Here is an 8,877-nt window from a genome sequence, read left to right as displayed (position 1 = left end):
AACTACTTAAATAAAGGATTCCAGCTGAAGAAGTTATTGGAAGACAACTACCCTAGCAGTCCTGTTAACCAGTTTCATCTAAGATTGTCAAAATGTAAAAATCATAATAATACGCTTCAAATCAGCAAAAGAAAACCCTAATTGTTTTCAAGAAAGAAAAAATAATAATATATAAAACTTATTATATGGAGGAACGAAAAAGTCAAAGATTATTGCCTTGGTGCAAGAGGAAAATATCATCAATAAAGATACGGATTTATCTCCTGTCTTAAGATAATTCACTAGGTCACTTGGTATTATATTAAAGATAATTAGTTTAAACTGGGACCTCTGAGTGACTTCTTTAGTTAGAGCCTTGCTGTAAAATTGAGTGCTTTGATTGTTAATAGCGAAGATGCGTCCATGCAAGTATAGTTATGGAGCCTAGCGCATGAAATGTCTATCAATCCAAAAATAGTCAAGGTCGATGAGCAGACAGAAGTTAGTGTCGAGTTCTTGAAGGAAGATTAGACAATGCGTAGTGGGTAGTTGTATTATTGCGAAATTCAGCTTATTGTGAAAAAGAAACGTTCCATGGACTGCAGTAACCGAGAGTTAATCTTGAATTCTATAACTTTAGCAACAGAAGAATAGATGAAATGAAATAACATGGTGGTAACGTTATGTTTCATTTCAGGAGATCAAATACAAGCTACCTATCTGCCATTCTACAAATCGAAAAGAATATGCCAAAATGGCTGATTATCCTCCATGATGTTCTATAGAACTGTCTCGTTGCCAAACTATATAATTTAATTTCAGTTCAGGAAAAAAAAATGTTACTTAGTTTTAGAGAAGTTTCTGGAAGTTTGGTCATAGTTAATGGAATTACTTGCAGGTGTGATGAAATAAGAAAATCGTGAAAACAAAAAGGTAAAGTCCTGAGTCCCTCGATGGGCCAGCGGTAAGTTTAAGAACTTACAATACTAAAATCGGGGGTTCGATTTCCCACAGTAGACAGAGAACAGATAGCCCATTGTATAGCTTTATGCTTAAAAAAAAGAGAAAGAGCGAAAGCCTTACACCAGTTGGTTACAATCCTCCAATTATTAGTACTATATACAGGATAAATACACATTCTAATCAGAGGGTGAAGTATGAAAATCAAATTGTGAAAGTGCATCATTTTCTCCAGTTGGATTAATTAAAAGTGCAGAGATTCAAAACCGTTTCTTTTATACAAGTTTAGTTAAGTCAAACCTCCCCTGCTTTAAGTAACCTTTATGTATACATACGTTTATAGAGACTGCATAAAAAGCATTGTCATTTTAACATAATTTTGACTTGGTTAATTTGCTTAGTTTGTGCAATTGTGTACTGCATTGTTGATGTTAGGCTTGGCTTGCGTTTGTTTGCCTTGTTGCCATCGTCGTGCCTTCCAGCGGCTCAGCGGTAAGTCTGCAGGCCTACAAAGCTAAAAATCGGGTTTCGATACCTGTGGTGAGCTGAGCAAAGATAGCCCATTGTGAAGCTTTGTGCTTAACAATAACCAAATCAACCAAAGCTAGAGACGAGCACCGGATGATAGTAATCCCTTCATATTTAGTTTGGAAACTTGGTGTAAAAAAATGAGTAGTTAAATAACTGGTTCGAAATTATATACGGCACCAGAACTCCATAATTGGAAGGAGGAGAGCCAGTGCTTTTGCTACTGTTAAAAACTCTTCTAGCGTATAACAATAACCATAACATTTAAAGGAAAGAAAGCGTAACGTTATCGCCATTTCCTTATCGTGGATGATTTTTTTTTTTGTAGATTACAAACAATCAGGCTACATAAAATTAGTGTCACATACATAAAAGAGGCAAATAAAACTAGGGTATAGAGAACACAGTGGAAATAATATACTTCAGTGATCATTGATATTTACCTGCAAGATCTCTTTTTTTTTGTTTTTCTTATGCCCCTTGTATCGAACTTTCTCGAAACTGTTTTCTTTTTTCTTTTTTGCACGTGATTCGAACGTGTTTCGATTGGTGTTCTTCAACAATATTCACGTTCTTTTTTAGAGAGCTACCGTGTTTATATGGTCTGTACACAAAAATAATGGAGAAACTGAACGCGAATTTACTCTCAAGTAAGCAAATGCACTTTATAAAATAATTAGCAGAAGGAAATTTCCTCTGCGTTATTTTGGGATGTATATATCCATGTTGACAATCTACAAATCGTTTATTTTGTAAACTGCCGTATGAAAAAGCTTAGTTCTTTCAGTAAGTCTCCCGGTAGCCCAGGAGTGAGCTTGAGCATTTATATCCCTAAAATGTGGGGTTATATCCCAGCAGTGGTTGCAGCACAGATATCCAATTGTGTAGCTTTGCGCCTAACGACAAATAAACAAAACATTAATTAAATAGGACAAGAAAAAAAAGAATAAAGTGATAACGCGTAACTCACAATGAATAGCATTGGAATATTAACAAATGTAGCTCAGAGATGATGAGGTATATCGCGTTTGGAAGGTTATATTATTTTAATTCAATGCATGATTCAATTAGATTTTTGAAGCACTATCATTACCACTTTTCATTAGATGTTACCGCCCTCTAATCTCTAGATGCCTCCATTTGGTCTCGTCATTAACTGAGCGCAATAAAATCTTCCTCGCTCTTATTTAATCTAACAGTGAAAATTGCCTGGCACGCAGCATGTGCTGCAAATTACACGATATGACGAACAGATCATAAACGTTAAGCCTTCTGTTCTCTGCCTAGCTCTTTTCTCTGTCTCTCTCTCTCTCCCCGGAGTGTAAAACTCTTCACTTCAAAACGTGCTGGAAAATGACTTGCCATGAACCTTTGTTTAATTGTTTCAAAATGAGTAGCAACAGCAGTAAAGGAGAATCACCAACGACCACGTCTAACCGAACTTACTCTTCTAAAGTCCTCGTTAGGCACCTCGTTTAATTGAAAGACATGAGATCACGTGCATAAGAATTACTGTATAATAAGTATAAAACAGTATTCATGACATAGCAGAATTAAAGTTGTTTTTTTATCTTGTTCTCTGGATCTAAACAGACGAAAACTAGATGGTATTGTAACAATTTTATGACGATAATGAAGACTAGTTTAACTAAACGACCCTCTTTTCTTTAACTGGTTGATGACATTTTCTATTTACTTAAAAGTCGAAGTGGATAAGCTCCGCTGTAATTACTACCATTATCAAAAATATTTTTCTACAGAGAATGGAAGAGGGCTTGGACTAAGCCTAAACGTATCTTTTCTACAGGTAATGGAAGAGTGTCTGGTAAGACTAAGCTTAACATCTTTTCTACAGGGTATGAAAGAGTGTCTGATCTAAAACTAAATTTAACGTATCTTTTCTACAGGGGATGGAAGAGTGTCTGGTCTAAGCCCCTTGTCGAAACATGTAAGTTACTTCAATATGCTTATAAATCGTTGTCTGCCAACTTTTTAACACACACGTACGTTATGCATCAACGTACATGGCCATATACTTACCCACAATATGTATATACTTACATAAACACATGCAACAACAAAAATACATTGACCATACTTACATTCAGACATAAATTTATTTTTCACTTTTTAATAAAGGGTTAAAGGTTTTTCTCCTCACCAGCTTTACTGTTTATACCAAATATATGTTAGGCCTAATTATAGTCCTGAATCACTCAAATACAAAATCAAGACACGGGACATACATTAAGTGTCATTCCTTCCAAGTTTTTCTTGTTTTTTATATTATACTATTAATTGCGGTCAAACGTGCTTTGTGGATGTTCCTATAAAATACAAGTACATTATAAAATGTAAAAAAAAATGTTACAAAAAGAAAAAATGCAAATTACTTCAGGTCTAATTACCAAGTTTAATTTCATGAATACAAGATTACAATGTATTATTCAACTTTTGCGGGCATACTAAAACGTAACTATTTAGAATATTTATTACTTCTTTATATTTTTGTATATTTGGTATCTAAATCTACACAGCTAGAGTTACGCGTTGCAGCTTTTCTTATAAATGTTCAGTCGATTAACCCAGCTAGGCTTATAGTTAGCGATTGGATATAATTCGCGATACTCTATTTTAAGATTAAGAACATTTTGTTTTAATCGAAATTACCCAGGAACACTTCCCAGAACCTTCAGCCAAACTGAGAATAGACACTCCGCATCTACTGTTTAATAAAAGATAAATAAAAAAATACGGAAGTAAACACAGACGTCCAAAACATTTAACTTATAGAAACACGTATCGAATACCTAAACGCTGTAAATTTACCAGTATATTCTTTAAAGTTAATACGAAGCTACGAGTTATACAACGCAGTTATACGGAGTTAGCATAGCGTCGTTATGAAACGGTTACACAGCAACTACAAACAAAAAGTTATATTGTTTTCTATCAGTATGCAGTTATTCATTTATAAAATACAAAAGAAAGCTAAGACTTAGAAAAGTATGTTTTTTTTAATAATTTGTGTTTTCTTGGCAGTTTTTATAGACAAAAGCCTTTGAATTTTTCATCTAAAGATTTCCTGAAGAAGAAGAGATAAACTAGGAGGTCGTACAAATTACTCTAGTGGCCCAGTAAATAGTTTAATCTTAAAATTACCAGTAAAGATTAATCATATGAACCTCAAAAAAATTTAAACAAATTTTTCTAGACCAATTATGTATCACATTGTTTGTGGATTCATGACATTGTTTATTACATATTTCTAAAACAACATGAACCACACACACGGAAAGTAGAAACATCGCCAATAATGCAGTAACTTCATCTAATTACTGCTAGGGTTCCCTATTTATTTTACATGAGTTATTTCACTCAGTGTTTTAAAAACAGTTTTTTGTAGTAAGAGTTGTAACTTACAAGAACGTAATTGCTCGCTATGATAAAATATGTGGACCCCACAGGTAGGGAAGAGTATGTAAACTAGACGATAATTGGAGGATCATCAGTCTCGAACACCTTTAGTTTTCATTTCATTGATCCATTTAAAACCTGAACTTCGCACAGCTTTATTATCTTAGTTTAATTATCCTTTCTGTTTCACATTAGGGTTTCTAATCCTCATTCCGTTCAAGTTCATTGGTTTATAAGGAACTTCCTAATTTGTTTCATTATCTTACATATTTAAACATAAACCGCAGCGACTCTGAGAAAGTTCAATAGGTCAATCGCCGTCAGTTCTCTATCGAGATGATACAGTTTTCTAGCTAAACGAGAGCTATCTGCCCTAATTTTGAAGTGATAGATCTGAAGAAAGACAGCACCAGCCACCGCCAACTCGCGAACTACTCTCATTGAAGAGTTGGACTTGACCGTCACCACTCTTATAACTCACCCGCGACTCCAAAGTGCGTAGGACGATTTTCATTTTTTTTTTGTAGTAACGGGGTACGAACCATGGAACTTTGGTCCAGTTCTTCATGGAAGTATTATATTACAATATTTTCTGTTCAGATTATTTTTGTTTCAGTTTAATTTCTTCTACTTTGAGTACTGAAAGGACGCTTCAGCCTAGGTTAGTATTATGAACGTTAGTGTGGTTGTTTTTTTGTAAAACTGGATATCATTAATTTAGGTTCAATCCTTTTCACCCTTAGCCTTACACTTGTAACCAATTCTTTTTGTTGTTTCTTTGTACAAATGTAGAAACGGTTTGTCAAGAAAAAATGCTAAAGAATAAAACAAAACCAAAACGAGTTTTTCTCTTGTGCTTGTACGTATTAACAGCTTAGCCCACGCTGTTCGAAACACTGAACATTACATAAAGTATGTGTTTTGAAACTGATGTCAGGCATCTCGTTTGACGTGACAACGCCCCCAGTGACGGCGGCCGCTGGGTCTACAGTATGGCAGCACCGCTGATGCTCTCCTCTCCCAGCTCAGGATCGGTGTCAATTTTTCAGGATGGGGTTTCAGTCTTTGTGGCATCTCATTATTCTAGTGCAAACAGAGAAAGAAGTAATCCTCATCGATTTGATCCAAGTGGCTGCGTTATTGGCTAGCCGAGTGCTCTGTTTTGACACGATCTGACACCCGATACGATAAAGACGGGCCTCTATCCACAAGCTTTGTCTGTCCTATCACCCCGGGGTGTCAAAAGGCAAAAAAAAAACTGATGTTTGTATTGAGTGGGAGAAGAGAGGCGACGAAATGAGAAAAACAAATCGAAAAATATGAGTAGCTAAACTGTCATCGAGGAAGGTAAGACTTCTACGAAATACCTCGTGCTCTTTTTTTTTTTTATTATTTAAGAAAATGGAATTAATGAGCCTTAAGTTCCTTGAGTTGCATAAAGAAAAAATTTCTTAAACAATGTAGTTTTATGCTAAGGTTAAAAGGTGGTATATATTGTGTTTAATATAGATATTTTATCACTCATATTTAAAAGTTGGATTTTCGAATCATTTAGAGAAATGCGTGTTTTTTTTCTTCTATGAACCGGACATTTGCCAGCAGGAACAACTGAAAACAGGAAAAGAACACTCACATTTGTAATATTCTCAAATATGACTCTACTGGGGGCGTTGCATGGCCTGATGATTAAGGCATTCGACTTACCATCTAGAGTCGCGGGTTAAAATCCCGCCACCGAACATGCTCGCTCTTTCGGCTGTGGGAGCGTTATAATGTGACGATCAATTCAATTATTCGTTGATAAGAAGTAGCCCAAGAGTTTGGCGGTGGGTGGTGTTGACTAGCTGCATTCCCTTTAGTTTACCATTTCTAAATTAGGGACGACCCGCGCTGACAACCCTCGAGAAGCTTTGAGTGAAACTCAACAAACAAAAACAAAACAGACTCTGTTGGTGATATGAAATATTTTATTATTTAATTAATTTCATAATAGGTCAGCGGTAAGTTTGCGGACTTATAACACTAAAAATCGGCATTCGATCCCCGCGACGAACTGAGTACAAATAACCCATTGTGTAGCATTGCGTTGAAAGTACAAGTACGTGGAATAATGTTGCTGCTATACATCACAACGCATCCGTTTGTTGATTACGTAATTTAATCAATGCTATATAAAGTTCTTTCACCAAGAATACGTACACAAGGGTTTTTATTAATGAGGTTAGGTCAAGATGTTTAAAACTGTGAGTTAGACGATTAGCAAACGTATGAATTTGTTTCGCGACATAATTCAGTAAAACTTTAATACCAGTATAGTGACTTAAAATAGCACAGGTGGAGACGCGGCTGTAAATAACTTTATAATTGATTGAAAAATTAATCAGCACTCAAATGATCATGGAAAGAAAAGAATTAACTATTATGGCCGAAAATGATGTCATTTTTGTTAGGGTTTTCTGACGTAAAGCGACATCTCAGTATAAGTGACTTTAATTAGCACAGGTAGATATGCGCCTTACATAACTGCATAAAAATTCTTCCCCGATCAAGTGTTATGTAAAAAATAAAATAATGGTGATAATTCCAACTGGAAACTAGGTCATATTTATATCAGTAGCTCTGTATATAATTGCATGACCGTATAGTAAATGATTTTACATAACACAATAAAAATTATGCCGACAGTATGTTTTTGTCTGTTTATTTGTTTGTTTTTTATTGAATATTTCAAATACAGCTTATAAGGATTGGAAATAGATTGTACACTGTGTCGTGATATTACGTTTCCGAGAAACGAGGCTGGGGATGATTTTATGTTGGTATTAGATTCTTGAGTACAGTAACAAATCGTTTCAAAACCTTCATTTCCACATTTAGGAGTGGGTTGCGTTAGTCAACTGAGTAGGAATGTGGTGTTATTTACGTTTAGGCTTAGACTAGACACTCTTCTATTCACTGTAGAAAAGTTACGTTAAATTTAATTTTAGATCAGACACTCTTCCATTCCCTGTAGAAAAGATACGTTAAGTTTAGGCTTAGACCAGACACTTTTCCATTCCCTGTAGAAAAGATACGTTAAGTTTAGGCTTAGACCAGACACTCTTCCATTCCCTGTAGAAAAGATACGTTAAGTTTAACATTGATCTGACTTCCTTAGCACCTTAAGGTGATATACATCTAGAACATTGTTCACCGCTTGTATGTTCCTCTCCTGTTCGAAAAATGACATTTAAGACACACCTTCGATTCTTTTTTTTTCTGTCTCTATTCAAAACCTGTTTCAGAAGTGATTTGTTTCATAATGATAGATGCTCAGAAGTGATTTGTTTTATGTTTCTTTACGATAGATGCTGAGAAGTGGTTTGTTTCATTATGATAGATGCTCAGATGTGATTTGTTTCATTATGATAGATGCCCAGAAGTGATTTTTTTCATTATGATAGATGCTCAGAAGCGATTTGTTTCATTATGATAGATGCTCAGAAGTGATTTGTTTTATGTTTCATTATGATAGATGCTAAAAAGTGATTTGGTTCATTATGATAGATGCTGAGAAGTGACTTGTTTTATGTTTCATTATGATAGATGCTGAGAAGTGACTTGTTTTATGTTTCATTATGATAGATGCTGAAAAGTGACTTGTTTTATTATGTTAGATGCTCAGATGTGATTTGTTTCATTATGTTAGATGCTCAGAAGTGATTTGTTTCATTATGATAGATGCTCAGAAGTGATTTTTTTCATTATGATAGATGCTCAGAAGCGATTTGTTTCATTATGATAGATGCTCAGAAGTGAATTGTTTTATGTTTCATTATGATAGATGCTAAAAAGTGATTTGTTTCATTATGATAGATGCTCAGAAGTGATTTGTTTTATGTTTCATTATGATAGATGCTCAGAAGCGATTTGCTTCATTATGATAGATGCTAAAAAGTGATTTGGTTCATTACGATAGATGCTGAGAAGTGAATTGTTTTATGTTTCATTATG

The sequence above is a fragment of the Limulus polyphemus genome, unplaced genomic scaffold, assembly GCF_000517525.1.
Source record: "Limulus polyphemus unplaced genomic scaffold, Limulus_polyphemus-2.1.2 Scaffold1853, whole genome shotgun sequence".
Lineage (NCBI taxonomy): Eukaryota > Metazoa > Arthropoda > Merostomata > Xiphosura > Limulidae > Limulus > Limulus polyphemus.
This window is presented reverse-complemented; position numbering follows the sequence as displayed.